General features: G+C 45.4%; 2 pseudogenes; both read right to left on the bottom strand.

Annotated features, from left to right (window-relative positions):
* Positions 1-15,210: 15,210 nt before the first annotated feature.
* On the bottom strand, positions 15,211-15,329 carry LOC134937535 (5S ribosomal RNA; annotated as a pseudogene).
* A 188-nt stretch (positions 15,330-15,517) lies between these two features.
* LOC134939137 (5S ribosomal RNA) lies at positions 15,518-15,636 on the bottom strand (annotated as a pseudogene).
* Between the last annotated feature and the right edge of the window lie 6,212 nt (positions 15,637-21,848).

Below are 21,848 nucleotides of genomic sequence, written 5' to 3' on the forward strand. Positions count from 1 at the left end.
CCTTGTACCAGTGCCACTTACACATGTAATGCCCCCCTGTACCAGTGCCGCTTACACACGTAACGCCCCCTGTACCAGTGCCGCTTACACACGTAACGCCCCCTGTACCAGTGATGCTTACACACGTAACGCCTCCTGTACCAGTGATGCTTACACACGTAACGCCTCCTGTACCAGTGATGCTTACACACGTAACGCCCCCTGTACCAGTGCCACTTACACATGTAACTCCCCCTGTACCAGTGCCGCTTACACACGTAACGCCCCCTGTACCAGTGCCGCTTACACACGTAACGCCCCCTGTACCAGTGCCGCTTACACACGTAACGCCCCCTGTACCAGTGCCGCTTACACACGTAACGCCCCCCTGTACCAGTGATGCTTACACACGTAACGCCCCCTGTACCAGTGCCACTTACACATGTAACGCCCCCTGTACCAGTGCCGCTTACACACGTAACGCCCCCTGTACCAGTGCCGCTTACACACGTAACGCCCCCTGTACCAGTGCCGCTTACACACGTAACGCCCCCTGTACCAGTGACGCTTACACACGTAATGCCCCCTGTACCAGTGACGCTTACACACGTAACGCCCCCCTGTACCAGTGCCGCTTACACACGTAACGCCCCCCTGTACCAGTGATGCTTACACATGTAACGCCCCCCTGTACCAGTGAGGCTTACACATGTAACGCCCCCTGTACCAGTGACACTTACACACGTAACGCCCCCTGTACCGGTGCCGCTTACACACGTAACGCCCCCTGTACCAGTGCCGCTTACACACGTAACGCCCCCTGTACCAGTGATGCTTACACACGTAACGCCCCCTGTACCGGTGCCACTTACACACGTAACGCCCCCTGTACCAGTGCCGCTTACACACGTAACGCCCCCTGTACCAGTGATGCTTACACACGTAACGCCCCCTGTACCGGTGCCACTTACACACGTAACGCCCCCTGTACCAGTGACACTTACACACGTAACGCCCCCTGTACCAGTGACGCTTACACACATAATGCCCCCTGTACCAGTGATGCTTACACACGTAACGCCCCCTGTACCAGTGATGCTTACACATGTAACGCCCCCTGTACCAGTGACACACACGTAACGCCCCCTGTAGCAGTGCCGCTTACACACGTAACACCCCCTGTACCAGTGCCGCTTACACACATAACGCCCCCTGTACCAGTGCCGCTTACACACGTACCGCCCCCCTGTACCAGTGCCGCTTACACACGTAACGCCCCCCTGTACCATTGACGTTTGCAGAAGAAACACCCCCTGTACCAGTGCCGCTTACACATGAAACGCCCCCTGTACCAGTGCCGCTTACACATGTAACGCCCCCCTGTAGCAGTGACGCTTGCAGAAGAAACACCCCCCTGTACCAGTGCCGCTTACACATGTAACGCCCCCTGTACCAGTGACACACACGTAACGCCCCCTGTACCGGTGCCGCTTACACATGTAACGCCCCCTGTACCAGTGACGCTTGCAGAAGAAACACCCCCTGTAGCAGTGACGCTTACACATGAAATGCCCCCTGTACCAGTGATACACACGTAACGCCCCCTGTACCGGTGTCGCTTACACATGTAACGCCCCCCTGTAGCAGTGACGCTTGCAGAAGAAACACCCCCCTGTACCAGTGCCGCTTACACATGTAACGCCCCCTGTACCAGTGACACACACGTAACGCCCCCTGTACCGGTGTCGCTTACACATGTAACGCCCCCCTGTAGCAGTGACGCTTGCAGAAGAAACACCCCCCTGTACCAGTGCCGCTTACACATGTAACGCCCCCTGTACCAGTGACACACACGTAACGCCCCCTGTACCAGTGACACTTACACATGTAACGCCCCCTGTACCAGTGACACACACGTAACGCCCCCTGTACCCAGGGCCGAAACTAGGGGGGGGCTACGGGGGCAGGCGACCTGGGCGCCGGATTGGAGGGGGCGCCGAGACCCCCTAACACCAGCCGCTGCACTTTTAGACTTTGAAACCCCCTTCTCCCGAGTGCCCAGCTCGGGGGGCGGGGTTTCGCGGAATGACGCGATTGCGTCGTGACGTCACGGCGCAAACGCGTCATTCCACGAAACCCCGCCGGAGGAGGGAGAAGGGGGAGCCGCGCAGACGAGGGGGGAGAGGCGGCTGAAGAGCGGCGAGAACCGCTTCAAATGTAAGTCAGCCCCTCTCCCTTCCTCTCTCTCTCCCTCCACCACCTGCCGCAATGTGTAAAATGGGGACCTGTGCCTGCCGCAATGTGTAAAATGGGGACACTTGCCAGCGTACTGTGTAAAATGGGGACCTGTGCCTGCCGCAATGTGTAAAATGGGGACACTTGCCAGCGTACTGTGTAAAATGGGGACCTGTGCCTGCCACAATGTGTAAAATGGGGACACTTTTTCCTGCCGCAATGTGTAAAATGGTGACACTTTTTCCTGCCGCAATGTGTAAAATGGGGACACTTTTTCCTGCCGCAATGTGTAAAATGGGGACACTTGCCAGCGTACTGTGTAAAATGGTGACACTTTTTCCTGCCGCAATGTGTAAAATGGGGACACTTTTTCCTGCCGCAATGTGTAAAATGGGGACACTTGCCAGCGTACTGTGTAAAATGGGGACACGTGCCTGCCGCAATGTGTAAAATGGGGACACTTTTTCCTGCCGCAATGTGTAAAATGGGGACACCTGTCTGCCGCAATGTGTAAAATGGGGACACTTTTTCCTGCCGCAATGTGTAAAATGGGGACACCTGTCTGCCGCAATGTGTAAAATGGGGTCACCTGTCTGCCGCAATGTGTAAAATGGGGACACTTTTTCCTGCCGCAATGTGTAAAATGGGGACACCTGTCTGCCGCAATGTGTAAAATGGGGTCACCTGTCTGCCGCAATGTGTAAAATAGGGAATGGGGACACTTGCCTGTCGTACTGTGTAAAATGGGGACACTTTTTCCTGGATATGAAATTTATGTTAGAAAAGGCAATTTTTCAGGTAAAAAAGTTCTGAAAGAGATAAATATATATATATATATATATGAAAAAAAGGGGGGATGGGGGCGCCAGCGACCAACGGTGTCAAATGTTTTTTTTAATAAAATATGAAGAAGTGGCTGGATACGTTCAGATAAAAATATAAAATTCAATTTAATTCATAAAAGAAAAGGGTGGGATAAAAGTTTACAAGCATAGGGCATATTTTGAGAATACACCATAAAAGATTCTTTAAAAAATACGGATACACAAAATATGAGAATAAAAAACATCAATATTCTAAAAAGATAAAAACGCAATGCTTATCTTTTAAAATGGAGGGTCAATTCAGAGGTACACCCAACGCGTTTCGTCCATCAGACTTCATCAAGGGGTAGGGTACAAATGAACAAGGGTAGTATTTATAGCAGGTATCATGTGTTCATAGTTAATTATGACATCACTTCCTGTTAGAAATCAAAAAAGCATAGTGTTGCACAATTCTTAATATAAACATAAGTGTGCTTAAGAGGCAGTGAAAGTAAGTCCTGTAGTGTCGTTTTTTCCGAAAAACGAGTCTTAGAAAGCTGTTTTTTTCGTTTTGAAAGGTCCAGGACGCGTCCCGCGTCATTTCCGCCCCGCTTCCGGCGTCCGCACCGACAGTGTGCGCATGCGCGTCAAGCCGCTCTTCCGGTTTCGCGTACACGATGAATGTTCCCCACTTCCGTCTGTTACTTCTAGTGGAAGATGCCCCACTTCCTATGGGGATGGTACTCGGCTGTTCCCTTTACTTTATTGGAAGGGGAGGCTGTCACTCATTGCGGCGGCCATTTTCATGAAGTTTGTTGCTGCAGCAGACGTATTTTTTTGTAAGGTTAACCACGGTCTCCATGGGAACCACACATAATAAAAGATATAAATGAAAACAGAGGTTAGAGCCTGTATTCTTAGTAAAATAAAAGGCTATATTAGCTTTATATATTACTGTTATCCTATAAGAATGGAGAGATTAAATATTGATAAGAATATGCACTGGTGCATAATCTTCTTTGTCCAGGTATCCATAGTAGTTAGGGGATACATAAATGAATTGCTGTAAGGAGAAGTGAGTGATGAAATGCCAGGAGTTTTTTTAAGAGATAAAATAGTCATTAAAAAATATGTATAATATTTAGTGACTTATTGCCAAAATACTAGAGATGAGCGCCTGAAATTTTTCGGGTTTTGTGTTTTGGTTTTGGGTTCGGTTCCGCGGCCGTGTTTTGGGTTCGAACGCGTTTTGGCAAAACCTCACCGAATTATTTTTGTCGGATTCGGGTGTGTTTTGGATTCGGGTGTTTTTTTCCAAAAACACTAAAAAACAGCTTAAATCATAGAATTTGGGGGTCATTTTGATCCCAAAGTATTATTAACCTCAAAAACCATAATTTACACTCATTTTCAGTCTATTCTGAATACCTCACACCTCACAATATTATTTTTAGTCCTAAAATTTGCACCGAGGTCGCTGTGTGAGTAAGATAAGCGACCCTAGTGGCCGACACAAACACCGGGCCCATCTAGGAGTGGCACTGCAGTGTCACGCAGGATGTCCCTTCCAAAAAACCCTCCCCAAACAGCACATGACGCAAAGAAAAAAAGAGGCGCAATGAGGTAGCTGTGTGAGTAAGATTAGCGACCCTAGTGGCCGACACAAACACCGGGCCCATCTAGGAGTGGCACTGCAGTGTCACGCAGGATGGCCCTTCCAAAAAACCCTCCCCAAACAGCACATGACGCAAAGAAAAAAAGAGGCGCAATGAGGTAGCTGTGTGAGTAAGATTAGCGACCCTAGTGGCCGACACAAACACCGGGCCCATCTAGGAGTGGCACTGCAGTGTCACGCAGGATGGCCCTTCCAAAAAACCCTCCCCAAACAGCACATGACGCAAAGAAAAAAAGAGGCGCAATGAGGTAGCTGACTGTGTGAGTAAGATTAGCGACCCTAGTGGCCGACACAAACACCGGGCCCATCTAGGAGTGGCACTGCAGTGTCACGCAGGATGTCCCTTCCAAAAAACCCTCCCCAAACAGCACATGACGCAAAGAAAAAAAGAGGCGCAATGAGGTAGCTGTGTGAGTAAGATTAGCGACCCTAGTGGCCGACACAAACACCGGGCACATCTAGGAGTGGCACTGCAGTGTCACGCAGGATGTCCCTTCCAAAAAACCCTCCCCAAACAGCACATGACGCAAAGAAAAAAAGAGGCGCAATGAGGTAGCTGTGGGAGTAAGATTAGCGACCCTAGTGGCCGACACAAACACCGGGCCCATCTAGGAGTGGCACTGCAGTGTCACGCAGGATGTCCCTTCCAAAAAACCCTCCCCAATCAGCACATGATGCAAAGAAAAAGAAAAGAAAAAAGAGGTGCAAGATGGAATTATCCTTGGGCCCTCCCACCCACCCTTATGTTGTATAAACAAAACAGGACATGCACACTTTAACCAACCCATCATTTCAGTGACAGGGTCTGCCACACGACTGTGACTGATATGACGGGTTGGTTTGGACCCCCCCCAAAAAAGAAGCAATTAATCTCTCCTTGCACAAACTGGCTCTACAGAGGCAAGATGTCCACCTCATCTTCACCCTCCGATATATCACCGTGTACATCCCCCTCCTCACAGATTATCAATTCGTCCCCACTGGAATCCACCATCTCAGCTCCCTGTGTACTTTGTGGAGGCAATTGCTGCTGGTCAATGTCTCCGCGGAGGAATTGATTATAATTCATTTTAATGAACATCATCTTCTCCACATTTTCTGGATGTAACCTCGTACGCCGATTGCTGACAAGGTGAGCGGCGGCACTAAACACTCTTTCGGAGTACACACTTGTGGGAGGGCAACTTAGGTAGAATAAAGCCAGTTTGTGCAAGGGCCTCCAAATTGCCTCTTTTTCCTGCCAGTATAAGTACGGACTGTGTGACGTGCCTACTTGGATGCGGTCACTCATATAATCCTCCACCATTCTATCAATGTTGAGAGAATCATATGCAGTGACAGTAGACGACATGTCCGTAATCGTTGTCAGGTCCTTCAGTCCGGACCAGATGTCAGCATCAGCAGTCGCTCCAGACTGCCCTGCATCACCGCCAGCGGGTGGGCTCGGAATTCTGAGCCTTTTCCTCGCACCCCCAGTTGCGGGAGAATGTGAAGGAGGAGATGTTGACAGGTCGCGTTCCGCTTGACTTGACAATTTTGTCACCAGCAGGTCTTTCAACCCCAGCAGACCTGTGTCTGCCGGAAAGAGAGATCCAAGGTAGGCTTTAAATCTAGGATCGAGCACGGTGGCCAAAATGTAGTGCTCTGATTTCAACAGATTGACCACCCGTGAATCCTTGTTAAGCGAATTAAGGGCTGCATCCACAAGTCCCACATGCCTAGCGGAATCGCTCCCTTTTAGCTCCTTCTTCAATGCCTCCAGCTTCTTCTGCAAAAGCCTGATGAGGGGAATGACCTGACTCAGGCTGGCAGTGTCTGAACTGACTTCACGTGTGGCAAGTTCAAAGGGCATCAGAACCTTGCACAACGTTGAAATCATTCTCCACTGCACTTGAGACAGGTGCATTCCATCTCCTATATCGTGCTCAATTGTATAGGCTTGAATGGCCTTTTGCTGCTCCTCCAACCTCTGAAGCATATAGAGGGTTGAATTCCACCTCGTTACCACTTCTTGCTTCAGATGATGGCAGGGCAGGTTCAGTAGTTTTTGGTGGTGCTCCAGTCTTCTGTACGTGGTGCCTGTACGCCGAAAGTGTCCCGCAATTTTTCTGGCCACCGACAGCATCTCTTGCACGCCCCTGTCGTTTTTTAAAAAATTCTGCACCACCAAATTCAAGGTATGTGCAAAACATGGGACGTGCTGGAATTTGCCCATATTTAATGCACACACAATATTGCTGGCGTTGTCCGATGCCACAAATCCACAGGAGAGTCCAATTGGGGTAAGCCATTCCGCGATGATCTTCCTCAGTTGCCGTAAGAGGTTTTCAGCTGTGTGCGTATTCTGGAAAGCGGTGATACAAAGCGTAGCCTGCCTAGGAAAGAGTTGGCGTTTGCGAGATGCTGCTACTGGTGCCGCCGCTGCTGTTCTTGCGGCGGGAGTCCATACATCTACCCAGTGGGCTGTCACAGTCATATAGTCCTGACCCTGCCCTGCTCCACTTGTCCACATGTCCGTGGTTAAGTGGACATTGGGTACAACTGCATTTTTTAGGAGACTGGTGAGTCTTTTTCTGACGTCCGTGTACATTCTCGGTATCGCCTGCCTAGAGAAGTGGAACCTAGATGGTATTTGGTAACGGGGGCACACTGCCTCAATAAATTGTCTAGTTCCCTGTGAACTAACGGCGGATACCGGACGCACGTCTAACACCAACATAGTTGTCAAGGACTCAGTTATCCGCTTTGCAGTAGGATGACTGCTGTGATATTTCATCTTCCTCGCAAAGGACTGTTGAACAGTCAATTGCTTACTGGAAGTAGTACAAGTGGGCTTACGACTTCCCCTCTGGGATGACCATCGACTCCCAGCGGCAACAACAGCAGCGCCAGCAGCAGTAGGCGTTACACACAAGGATGCATCGGAGGAATCCCAGGCAGGAGAGGACTCGTCAGACTTGCCAGTGACATGGCCTGCAGGACTATTGGCATTCCTGGGGAAGGAGGAAATTGACACTGAGGGAGTTGGTGGGGTGGTTTGCGTGAGCTTGGTTACAAGAGGAAGGGATTTACTGGTCAGTGGACTGCTTCCGCTGTCACCCAAAGTTTTTGAACTTGTCACTGACTTATTATGAATGCGCTGCAGGTGACGTATAAGGGAGGATGTTCCGAGGTGGTTAACGTCCTTACCCCTACTTATTACAGCTTGACAAAGGGAACACACGGCTTGACACCTGTTGTCCGCATTTCTGGTGAAATACCTCCACACCGAAGAGCTGATTTTTTTGGTATTTTCACCTGGCATGTCAACGGCCATATTCCTCCCACGGACAACAGGTGTCTCCCCGGGTGCCTGACTTAAACAAACCACCTCACCATCAGAATCCTCCTGGTCAATTTCCTCCCCAGCGCCAGCAACACCCATATCCTCCTCATCCTGGTGTACTTCAACACTGACATCTTCAATCTGACTATCAGGAACTGGACTGCGGGTGCTCCTTCCAGCACTTGCAGGGGGCGTGCAAATGGTGGAAGGCGCATGCTCTTCACGTCCAGTGTTGGGAAGGTCAGGCATCGCAACCGACACAATTGGACTCTCCTTGTGGATTTGGGATTTCAAAGAACGCACAGTTCTTTGCGGTGCTTTTGCCAGCTTGAGTCTTTTCAGTTTTCTAGCGAGAGGCTGAGTGCTTCCATCCTCATGTGAAGCTGAACCACTAGCCATGAACATAGGCCAGGGCCTCAGCCGTTCCTTGCCACTCCGTGTGGTAAATGGCATATTGGCAAGTTTACGCTTCTCCTCCGACAATTTTATTTTAGGTTTTGGAGTCCTTTTTTTACTGATATTTGGTGTTTTGGTTTTGACATGCTCTGTACTATGCCATTGGGCATCGGCCTTGGCAGACGACGTTGCTGGCATTTCATCATCTCGGCCATGACTAGTGGCAGCAGCTTCAGCACGAGGTGGAAGTGGATCTTGATCTTTCCCTAATTTTGGAACCTCAGCATTTTTGTTCTCCATATTTTAATAGGCACAACTAAAAGGCACCTCAGGTAAACAATGGAGATGGATGGATTGGATACTAGTATACAATTATGGACGGGCTGCCGAGTGCCGACACAGAGGTAGCCACAGCCGTGAACTACCGCACTGTACTGTGTCTGCTGCTAATATATAGACTGGTTGATAAAGAGATAGTATACTCGTAACTAGTATGTATGTATAAAGAAAGAAAAAAAAACCACGGTTAGGTGGTATATACAATTATGGACGGGCTGCCGAGTGCCGACACAGAGGTAGCCACAGCCGTGAACTACCGCACTGTACTGTGTCTGCTGCTAATATATAGACTGGTTGATAAAGAGATAGTATACTCGTAACTAGTATGTATGTATAAAGAAAGAAAAAAAAACCACGGTTAGGTCACTGGTATATACAATTATGGACGGGCTGCCGAGTGCCGACACAGAGGTAGCCACAGCCGTGAACTACCGCACTGTACTGTGTCTGCTGCTAATATATAGACTGGTTGATAAAGAGATAGTATACTCGTAACTAGTATGTATGTATAAAGAAAGAAAAAAAAACCACGGTTAGGTGGTATATACAATTATGGACGGGCTGCCGAGTGCCAACACAGAGGTAGCCACAGCCGTGAACTACCGCACTGTACTGTGTCTGCTGCTAATATATAGACTGGTTGATAAAGAGATAGTATACTCGTAACTAGTATGTATGTATAAAGAAAGAGAAAAAAACCACGGTTAGGTGGTATATACAATTATGGACGGGCTGCCGAGTGCCGACACAGAGGTAGCCACAGCCGTGAACTACCGCACTGTACTGTGTCTGCTGCTAATATATAGACTGGTTGATAAAGAGATAGTATACTCGTAACTAGTATGTATGTATAAAGAAAGAAAAAAAAACCACGGTTAGGTGGTATATACAATTATGGACGGGCTGCCGAGTGCCGACACAGAGGTAGCCACAGCCGTGAACTACCGCACTGTACTGTGTCTGCTGCTAATATATAGACTGGTTGATAAAGAGATAGTATACTCGTAACTAGTATGTATGTATAAAGAAAGAAAAAAAAACCACGGTTAGGTCACTGGTATATACAATTATGGACGGGCTGCCGAGTGCCGACACAGAGGTAGCCACAGCCGTGAACTACCGCACTGTACTGTGTCTGCTGCTAATATATAGACTGGTTGATAAAGAGATAGTATACTCGTAACTAGTATGTATGTATAAAGAAAGAAAAAAAAACCACGGTTAGGTCACTGGTATATACAATTATGGACGGGCTGCCGAGTGCCGACACAGAGGTAGCCACAGCCGTGAACTACCGCACTGTACTGTGTCTGCTGCTAATATATAGACTGGTTGATAAAGAGATAGTATACTCGTAACTAGTATGTATGTATAAAGAAAGAAAAAAAAACCACGGTTAGGTCACTGGTATATACAATTATGGACGGGCTGCCGAGTGCCGACACAGAGGTAGCCACAGCCGTGAACTACCGCACTGTACTGTGTCTGCTGCTAATATATAGACTGGTTGATAAAGAGATAGTATACTCGTAACTAGTATGTATGTATAAAGAAAGAAAAAAAAACCACGGTTAGGTCACTGGTATATACAATTATGGACGGGCTGCCGAGTGCCGACACAGAGGTAGCCACTGCCGTGAACTACCGCACTGTACTGTGTCTGCTGCTAATATATAGACTGGTTGATAAAGAGATAGTATACTCGTAACTAGTATGTATGTATAAAGAAAGAAAAAAAAACCACGGTTAGGTCACTGGTATATACAATTATGGACGGGCTGCGGAGTGCCGACACAGAGGTAGCCACAGCCGTGAACTACCGCACTGTACTGTGTCTGCTGCTAATATATAGACTGGTTGATAAAGAGATAGTATACTCGTAACTAGTATGTATGTATAAAGAAAGAAAAAAAAACCACGGTTAGGTGGTATATACAATTATGGACGGGCTGCCGAGTGCCGACACAGAGGTAGCCACAGCCGTGAACTACCGCACTGTACTGTGTCTGCTGCTAATATATAGACTGGTTGATAAAGAGATAGTATACTCGTAACTAGTATGTATGTATAAAGAAAGAAAAAAAAACCACGGTTAGGTCACTGGTATATACAATTATGGACGGGCTGCCGAGTGCCGACACAGAGGTAGCCACAGCCGTGAACTACCGCACTGTACTGTGTCTGCTGCTAATATATAGACTGGTTGATAAAGAGATAGTATACTCGTAACTAGTATGTATGTATAAAGAAAGAAAAAAAAACCACGGTTAGGTCACTGGTATATACAATTATGGACGGGCTGCCGAGTGCCGACACAGAGGTAGCCACAGCCGTGAACTACCGCACTGTACTGTGTCTGCTGCTAATATATAGACTGGTTGATAAAGAGATAGTATACTCGTAACTAGTATGTATGTATAAAGAAAGAAAGAAAAACCACGGTTAGGTCACTGGTATATACAATTATGGACGGGCTGCCGAGTGCCGACACAGAGGTAGCCACAGCCGTGAACTACCGCACTGTACTGTGTCTGCTGCTAATATAGACTGGTTGATAAAGAGATAGTATACTACTAATATTATATACTGGTGGTCAGGTCACTGGTCACTAGTCACACTGGCAGTGGCACTCCTGCAGCAAAAGTGTGCACTGTTTAATTTTAATATAATATTATGTACTCCTGGCTCCTGCTATAACCTATAACTGGCACTGCAGTAGTGCTCCCCAGTCTCCCCCACAATTATAAGCTGTGTGAGCTGAGCAGTCAGACAGATATATAATATATATAGATGATGCAGCACACTGGCCTGAGCCTGAGCAGTGCACACAGATATGGTATGTATGTGACTGAGTCACTGTGTGCTGTGTATCGCTTTTTTCAGGCAGAGAACGGATTATAAATAAAAGTGGTGGTCACTGGTCACTATCAGCAAAACTCTGCACTGTACACTACTGAGTACTCCTAATGCTCCCCAAAATTAGTAAATCAAGTGTCTAAACGGAGAGGACGCCAGCCACGTCCTCTCCCTATCAATCTCAATGCACGTGTGAAAATGGCGGCGACGCGCGGCTCCTTATATAGAATCCGAGTCTCGCGATAGAATCCGAGCCTCGCGAGAATCCGACAGCGTCATGATGACGTTCGGGCGCGCTCGGGTTAACCGAGCAAGGCGGGAAGATCCGAGTCGCTCGGACTCGTGAAAAAAAACATGAAGTTCTGGCGGGTTCGGATTCAGAGAAACCGAACCCGCTCATCTCTACAAAATACTAGATAATGTGATTATGTTCTAAGTGCCGACAGACAGTGCCTATGGAAAAATATATGAGGAGTCCATCATAGGTGTGGTGCTAGGAATAAATCCAGTGGACAAGTTAATTCGTGATATGTTTGTTATGTCTGTCATATATAGTGATATATTTAGTGTGTTAAGTTAGTGCATGATTGCATTGCATTGACTGTGGAATATTTTAACCGTAAACTCTAATGTGTGTGATGGGCTCACTCAGTGTGTCAATATTGCAGAGATTATTTCTAGCCTGCCGTTACCCACTATGTACAGTACCCAATCTTCGCAAATGGTTCCCCATTTGGTACTGGTTAGGCCCTACACTGCTTAGCTTCCAAGATCGGGCGAGATTGGGCGTCCGCCAGTGTGGTATGACTGTATCTTTTGGTGCGGCGACTCAAAGAAACACGGTAGACTGCTGTTTATTTGAAGTATTGACATACTAATTATAAATAGTGCCAAGACATATTACATTTAAAGTGCCAAGTGCATATAAATAGTGAAAATAGAAATAAAAATAAAAACCAGCGGAGTCTTTTCTACTTTCTTTTTTTCTCTTTTTTTCTCTTTTTCTCACAGGAACGGTGCAATCTCGTAGCCTTCATTAAAACCCATGGGATGAATGGTTTTCAATTGGAAGATCCAATACATCTCCCTTTGGGAAAGTTTCTTGGCTAGGTCGCCGCCTCTTTCGTTGCTTGTGACATGTTCTATTGCCTTAAAGGAAAGTTCTTCTGGGTTGGAATTATGCTCAAGTTTAAAGTGTCTATATATCAGATGGGTCTCCAATTTATTTTTGATACTGCGTATATGCTCCTGTATTCTAATCTTCAATGTCCTTTTCGTTTTACCCACGTACTTTTTGTGGCAGGTGCATTCCAACAGGTAGATAACTGATGTGCTATTGCAATTCATAAATTCTTTGATTTTAAACTCCTGAGTGTTTTCTGTGTCGCTGAAGGTCCTTCTGTTAGAATTCAAAAATCGGCATATGTTGCAGTGTCCACATTTATATGCTCCAATACACTTTGGAAGGGAGCGTTGGTTGGTATCTGGTGGTAGTTCTCGCAACATGCTTGGTGTGAGAATGTCTTTCAAATTTTTAGATTTTCGAAATATGAGTTCCGGTTGCGGAGGGAGGATATTCTTAAGGATCGGGTCCATTAGTAAAATGTCCCAATGGGACTTCAATGAAGTTCTGATGTCTTGTTCGTGAGTGCTGTAGGTAGTTATGAATGAGACTGATTCCTGTTTCTCCTTTTTCTTTTTGTATGAAAGTAGACTGTCCCTCTCAAGGAGTCTGGTCTTAGTGAGTGCTTCATCCAGTATTGTTTCTGGGTATTTCTTCTCTTCAAATCTTTTCCTGTAGGTGGCTAATTGTAGTTCACAGTCTTCAGTTTTATTACAGTTCCTCCGGATCCTATGAAATTGCGAATAGGGGATGTTGTTTTTCCATTTCTTAGAGTGGCTGCTATTATAATGGAGGTAACTGTTCATGTCAACCTCTTTAATGTAGTTCTTAGTGATGACCATCCCTTCTTCGCTTCTTAAAACCAGGTCCAGAAATTCAATGGAATTCTTATTCACATTGCAAGTAAAAGACAGGTTAAAATCGTTGATCTGTAAAATCTTAAAAAAGTATATATATATATATATATATATATGTGTACGGGAAAGATATCAGCGCCACGGATGCAGTATCTAATATGTGTAATACTAGGATGGGAACCTTGCAAAAAATTGTGTAATAACTGCTTGTTATGTTGGCACTCCCTTTTGTTAAATCAGGGTGTCAGCTCATTTACCTCAAATAAATATAGGTATTGGTATCTTTACCTATGAAAGTGGTTATGTGGACAAAGGATGAGGTGGTAAAGAGCGACCAACGGTGCCAAATGATACTTAAAAGCAGAATGGTATTAAAAAAGAGTATACAAATTTATTGCAATGAAACGCACTACACAAAAATGGTTGTAAAATCACACAAGCTCATATAAAGGATATATATATGACCCAAAAAGTACAAAGTTTAAAAGAATAAAAAATTTTAAAAATTAAAACAGAGCATAGTAACATAGAACTTAAAACTTTTGGAGTATCACTTTAGTATATCGGATAAAAAAATATACTAAAAAAAGTTTCTAAAAGCCATGAAAGAATATAAGGCATTCATAAGGATATAAAGGAGGAATCAAGAATAGCTTAACTTATTGATGAGGTTAGACCAAAGAGAAGCACCCAACGCGTTTCGTCCTATCTGGACTTCATCAAGGGGTGATTTGAAACCAGAGACAGATCATACTTATATACCCAGATTTGATGTATGCATCACTTCCTGTAATTAATTAACATAATTGTTCTGATAATGTCTAAAACCTGTATATTTACATAGCATGTGCTTTTAGATAGTGGTCAGAGCTTAGGAGAAGAGGAAACGAGTGAAAAAAGCCGAGGGAAATGTTTTAAAACATAAGAGACGCTCAGAGCCGCGGACTTCCGGTCCGGGCTCTGTGTGACATCATATCCGCCCCACATCCGGTATCCGGCGTGTCCTAATGCGCTTGCGTTGGTCTTGTGCGGCGGAAGTTTGTGTCTTTGTTGATATCCTCTGGATCGGTTGCTTGGTTACACGGAGGGCATATTTACTGGAGAAAAGACATCTTAATCTTGCGGCAGCCATATTGTTGGAGCCTGGGAACACGGCGGACATTTTTATAGAAAACTGGGATGTCAAATTCCTGCGGCGGACATACTGACTGAGTTGATATAATCCATAAACTTGATCCTCTCCCAATCGGATATGAAACAAAGGAAGGATACAGGGAGGGATTAGTTCAGTAAATGGTTAATAAATAGAGGTCACATTAGATTATATTAAAATTTATATAACAATTAGGGATGAGAGATGTACTGTTTACATTATGGAATTGTGCTCATAGAAAGACAAATATAACAGTTATAAGTGGGAAAGAAAAGAGAAACAGTAACATGCATATATATTATTGCATAAAAGGAGTAGGTATAAAACAAAGGGAGATCCCCTAGGACCAAAGTCCGTGATTAGAGGTAAATTCCCCGGAGATGTATTAATACGAATATAGTAGTATTCATAGTATATAAAAACATCGTGAAGGTCATTCAAAAGTTTTGTCCACAGTTTCACTATACATTTACAACACCCGGTCTTCCAAGTGGGTCTCCCATCCTTGTACTAGCCGAGCCCAGCCTTGCTTAGCTTCCAAGTTCGGACGGTATTGGGCGTCTCCAGACTGGTATGATTGTAATGGTGATGCGGAATCGTGGGGAAAGACCTTAGTATATATATCATGCTGGTGTTTAGAATTAATTACTTTAAAAAAGTGCAATTATATTAAAGCAAGGATCAGAAAGAGGTAGATGTTAGGGTAAAAGCAGAAAGGCACCAAAACGGAATGTCCCTGTAATTCAAGTTATGCCATCTTTTTTATGCCATCTTTTTTACAGCACCTGATCTCCCCTGGAGGTCACCCATCCAGGTACTGGCCAGGCCCAGCACTGCTTCGCTTCCAAGATCGTCCGGAATTGGGCATGTCCAGTGCGGTATGGCTGTAATGATGAAGCAGAGGGTCACCGTAGACCCAAGGCATAAGAGGGGAAGAGCTGAACAAGGGGGGGGGGGGAGGGGAAGAGGATAAATGGAGATGAAGGAGGATCGAAGATGTACGTATAGGAGGGATGGCTTACATTACAAGAAGGGTGCTATCTCGTATCCTTCATTGAAGCCATCCGGGTGGAGAGTATTCAATTCATAGATCCAAAACATTTCTCTCCTAGAGAGGAGGTTGGAGAGGTCTCCTCCTCTTTCTCCCAGCGATACCAGTTCGATACCTTTATATGTCAATGTCTCCGGATCTGAATTGTGGCATTGATGAAAATGTCTGGATACTGCATGTGTGAGGACCTTATTCTTTATATTCCTAATGTGTTCTTGAATGCGAAGTTTCAGGATTCTTTTGGTTTTACCAATATACTTCAGGCCACATGGACATTCCAACAGATAGATAACCGATGGTGTATTGCAATTTATGAACTGTTTTATCCGGTATTTCTTCTTGGTGTTGGTATTGCTAAAAGATTTTCTGTTGTGATGAAGGTACTTGCAAATGTTGCATTTTCCACACTTAAAACTGCCCACACATTTCGGCATGGGGTTTCTAGTTTCAGGATTTTTTAGCATGCTGGGTGCCACCAGGTCCTTCAGGCTTTGTGACTTTCGGAAGACGAGTGTTGGTTCTTCGGTAAGGTAATTCTTTAAAATTGGATCCATTAGAAGGATATGCCAGTGCTTCCTGAGTGTTTGTTTGATAAATTTCTCATGCCTGCTGTATGTCGTGATGAACTTCACATTGTCTTCCCTATTTTCTTTAGGTTTGTATTTCAAAAGTTCGCCTCTTTCCAATTCTTTGGTTTTTGCCATAGCTCCTTCCAGGAGTCGTGCGGGGTATCCCTTTTCCTTGAATCTCTCCTTGTAAACTTCCAGTTGTTGATCCCTTTCTTCATTTCTCTTACAGTTACGTGCTATTCTGTTAAACTGAGAGAGTGGGATGTTATCTTTCCATTGCTGCCGATGATTACTCCTGTAGTGTACGTAGCTGTTCATGTCTACCTTCTTGATGAAGTTGCTCGTGATGATTTCACTGCCTGAGTGTGTCAGGACCAGGTCCAGAAATTCAATTCCAGCGGTGTCTTCCACTGCTGTAAAACTTAGATTCATACTGTTAGTCGAGATGTGTGTTAAAAACTCCTTAAAAACCTGTTGATCTCCTTCCCATACAATCAAAATGTCGTCAATATACCGTTTATAGAAAATAATGTTGTCTTGGTATGGGTTATTCGTATAAATATACATATTCTCCCATTGACCCATGAAAAGATTCGCGAAGCTGGGTGCAAAGATAGTCCCCATGGCTGTGCCACACATCTGGAGATAAAATCCATCTAAAAACTTAAAATAATTATGTTTTAAAATGAAAAGCATAATTTCACACAGAAAAATCCTGTGGTCCTCTGTGATTAGATTGTCCTTACTAAGGAAATAATTGCAGGCTTCAAACCCTTTGTCATGTTCTATGCAAGTGTACAAGGATTGCACATCTATTGTGACCCATCTGTATGTATCCTTCCACTGAAAATTCTCCATCAGGTTCAGAACTGTTGTAGTGTCCTTTAAGTAAGCTGGTAGTTCCATGACGTATTTTCTTAGAAAAAGGTCTACATATTCTGATAGATGTGAAGTCAGCGAGTCAATACCTGCCACTATGGGTCTTCCCGGGGGATTTTTACTCATTTTTTATTCATTTATTTATTTATTTTAATTTTTTGTATTTTATTATTTTTATTTATTTATTTGAAAATAATTTTTTTTTTGCGGGGGGGGGGGGGGGGGGGGGTGTCAAATGACTACCTTGCCCCGGGTGACAAAAATCCTAGTTTCGGCCCTGCTGTACCGGTGACACTTACACATGTAACGCCCCCCTGTACCAGTGACGCTTGCAGATGAAACACCCCCTGTAGCAGTGACGCTTACACAGGTAACGCCCCCTGTGCCAGTGATGCTTACTCTCGAACTTGCAAGGTATGGCTGTGTAACTGTCTCCAGCCATCTCCTTGCCCACTGTGTAATTTGTGGCGGGCACCTCCTCTGATGTTCCCCGCGCTGCCTGTACAACGGGCACATGATGTACAGCGGTGGTGACTCGTGAGCATGGGCCTGGAGAACTCCGCCTACCGGGGGCAGGGATTAATCATTTCAAAGGGGCAGAGCTAGGAGGAATGCGGTGGAGCAGCAGTTGAGGGGCGTTTTATACTGCAGCAGGGTCGGGACTCAGGAGTGCTCAATTTCAGTATCCTTCCCTCGCCGTCTAATTGGTCAGTCCCACGCTGATTGCCACAGTGCCTTTCGAGACTGCAGAGCTCTATCCCTTGGCCACGGGTGGCACAGCTGGATGGCGCCCCCATCTGCGGGCGCTCCTGGCAAGTGCCATCCTGGCCAAGGGGTAGATACGCCCCTGCCTGTGGGCAATAATATTGCTGATGACAGCTAGCAAAACTTACTACAGTGAGGCTTATTGCCGGTGATAACCCCACTCGTGTATGAGGATAATGGAAATAAGCCCTTTTACTGGTGGATAGTGCTGGTCCAAGGTATCTGACTGAGAAACAACCTATGGACACCTAATTGTACGGGGTGCCAATATTTCAGTCTAACTGAGCATGCTGCCACACTGACAGACAGAGCTGCAAGTTTAATCAGCAGAGCTGCCAATCTGGACGTCCCCTGTCTGAGAAGACAAAAGTGCCAGATAGCAAGTCCGGCCCTGCACAAGAGAAAACCCCATTGTGTCCACAGTTTACGTGGAATTAGTGACTTCCTGTGTCTTAATCCCTGATTTTCATCTTGGGGCAAAAGGCTATTTAATTGAATAGCCTTTCCCAGTGCCACGTAGCTAAATTAATGGGGGAGATTCAAATGTTTGAAAAGTCGGTTGGGTGTCTGTCTATTAGATAGGAAAAAACTGACTCCCAACTGACTTTTCAAACATTTGAATCTCCCCCATTATGTGTTAAGTGCAATACATATACCCCAACAGTTCCGTTTTTATATGTAAAATGAGAGAAAGTTTTCAGTACTAGTAGCAGAGAAATAACTACAAATCTGTAATCCCCATAGTAAAAATTGTAAGGACCCCTAAGTAGATCAAACATAACATGTCTCACTTTCTTTTACGTCCTAGAGGATGCTGGGGTCCACATTAGTACCATGTGGTATAGACGGGTCTCTTGTGAGCCATGGGCACTTTAAGAGTTTAATAGTGTGGGCTGGCTCCTCCCTCTATGCCCCTCCTACCAGACTCAGTTTAGAAAATGTGCCCGGTGAAGCCGGTCACAGCTAGGGGAGTTTTTTTTTTTTTTTTTAAAGAGTTAGGTACAGGAAGGCTGCTGGCAACAGCCTCCCTGCTTCGTGGGACTTAGGGGGAGAGTAGGATCCAACCCTAGAGGTTAATGGCCCCTATCTCCGCTGACAGGACACTGAGCTCCTGAGGGTGATGATCGCAAGCCCCCGAGGCGAACGCTCACTCCCGCAGCATGCCGCCACCCCCTAACAGAGCCAGAAATTCGAGGTGGTGAGTATGACGCCATCGCCCCGATAAGCAGGTCACCGGCGAGAATGGCGGCACAAGGGTAGGAGTGCAGCGCTGTAAGGCTGTGCTCCGGAGTGCTCAGAGGTACAATTGTGCGGCACTGTGAGGGGCGCCCTGGGCCAGCGCAATACCCTAAACACTGGTCACTATGGCTATCAGGGACTCTGTACTGCTGCTAGCAACGATTTACCTCAGGCCAGTATAAAATCATATGTGCGGGAAGACGCGCCATTACAGGGGGAGGAGCTTCTCCAGCACTCACCAGCACCATTTTCTCCCTGCAGATCACAGCCAAGAGACGCTGACAGGGAGCGCTGACCCTCCACATAACTCCAGCTATCCTGTGCGGTACCAGGGGGTTATAGCCTGTATAACTGAGCAATGCTCAACTGCTCAGGCAATATGTATGACACAAAATTTGTAACCTAGTCCTCAGAAATACCTCATAGGATCACTTCCATAGTATAGAGGCTGGGAATATAGGTGAAGGTGAGTAAATACCAATTCCTCACCATCAGAGGTTCCTGCCATTCACTGTATCTTCAGATATTGTTACTGGGTGTCCATTATATCTGTAGTCCCAGCTATAATATCTAGATATTTCAATGTATTACACTCACTATTGGTACCATTAAAGGAATAGTCCTTATTTGTTTGGTTGGGAGTGTGAATAGGGTTGTTTTAAGGGATATGGCAATCCCAGTTTGAGTATCAAACAACCAGTGTATACAAATTATATACTCCTTATTAATCTCTAAGTAGTAACACAGGGGCAGATTTATTAAGCTCAGTGAAGCGATAAATTGGAAGGTGATAACACACCAGCCAATCAGATCCTAATTGTCATTTTTCAAACCCAGCCTGTGACATGGTTGTTAGCATCTGATTGGCTGGTCCTTTATCACCTTCCAGTTTATCACTTCACCGAGCTTAGTAAATCTGCCCCTCAGATTGTGATGTTCTTAGGGGTATAGCAACCTCTGTCGAAGTCGAAAATATTAGACCCACATGCATCACGTACAAACACCCCAAAGAGTGGCCTCCGTGCGTGTGTTTGTTCTGCCGTGCATGCGCATCCCCGCACGTTGCGTATATTGGCTCACGAAGCCCTGCGTATTAGCGCGTGGTATGAGTAAATACGGTAGCATACGCATTTGCATGGAAAAGCCACAAAGACATATCTGATATTTAATCCACATGGTACATAATTTACACATAGCCCACACACACCACACCAGCAAGTTACATTTACTTTGGAAGTATAACAACAGAGGGATTCAACGTTACAGGATATGAGGGGACAGAATTAGGTGAGGAGGTGGTGTTTGGTATCCAGTTGTACAGTATTTCAAGGGCAATATTCCAATTGCAGTTTGCAGAATGTAGCACGCTCCTGCGCATAGATATGCGCAGGAGTACAATATTAATATTACACTGTAATTACTGTACTCTTGATATTCGGCGGGAACCCAGTGGAGGACATCTGCAAGTGCACCTGGACCAGGCATCGCCCACCTATTCAAACCGACCTATGACCCCTCATGTACTGTAAATGACCAGCCCTTTGACCTATGGATGAAGAGATTACAGTTTCCTTTGTTTCAAGCTTTGGACTATTGTATAAAAGCCAAGCCACCTGGCTGGCCTCAGTCTATTCTCTGAAGGTCATCTTTCCAGATTGACTGAGGACCGGATCCGGGTGGCGCAATCGAACAAACGTATGTATCATTGGTTGTAGCTTTTTCTCTTGTGTTATTGTATTTCTGTTGTACCCCCTTTTAAGTAAATATTTGTTGCTGCGTTGGACCACAACATTACATATACAATTGGTGTCGCATTCCTTTCCTGTTAGGGGTTATAAAGTGTATTCCACCGCATGTGTAGCTACTTTGTACTTACAGCATGACGGCGTGCTTACGCAACGTGTACGCATTTCATAGGGGTTTCACGCACACGCTCAGCGGTCGAAGCGGCCTGAACATTTGTGTATTTAAGGTATTGCTTTTTCTTCCTGTAAGTTAAACGAACTTAACACCTCATATATAGGACACCCAGCATACAGAGAGGTGTTTGTCGATTCTTCCTTTATCCCCGCTGATTCTTAATTTATTCATAAAATTAAGTTCACTCTCGGCAATACCTCAATATGACCAATCAGGCCGAGCCTTTAATCTATGCACTGTATTACCTGCCAATATTAGTTTCATAATAGTGTATTACGTTTGGTCCATCATGTTAACTGTACCTCCCACCAGATAAAATAGTTCCTCAAATCACGGGGTGAATCATATATAGTTCCCTGAGGGGTTTAATTCATACCCCTTCACAAGAAATATATCTTTTTGTTTCCCTTATGTGTGAGAACTAAATGGCTGTCACAGTTTATATCACCGTATATTGCATAAGCAGAATTGTGTATTTGGGTTGTAAATATCCCCCCAAAAAATGTTATGATACTATGTATTCTAGCATTGGTTATATCCCAGCTAACTGTTCATATAAATGCTCAGACTTTACAACATTAATATTTAAACACACTCTCTCAATTATAACTGCTTTAATATCCTATTTGATCCTGCAGCTGCTTTCTGGCTCCTAAATGTTGCCAGTTTATTTGCTACAAT

This window comes from Pseudophryne corroboree, chromosome 6, assembly GCF_028390025.1.
Source record: "Pseudophryne corroboree isolate aPseCor3 chromosome 6, aPseCor3.hap2, whole genome shotgun sequence".
NCBI lineage: Eukaryota > Metazoa > Chordata > Amphibia > Anura > Myobatrachidae > Pseudophryne > Pseudophryne corroboree.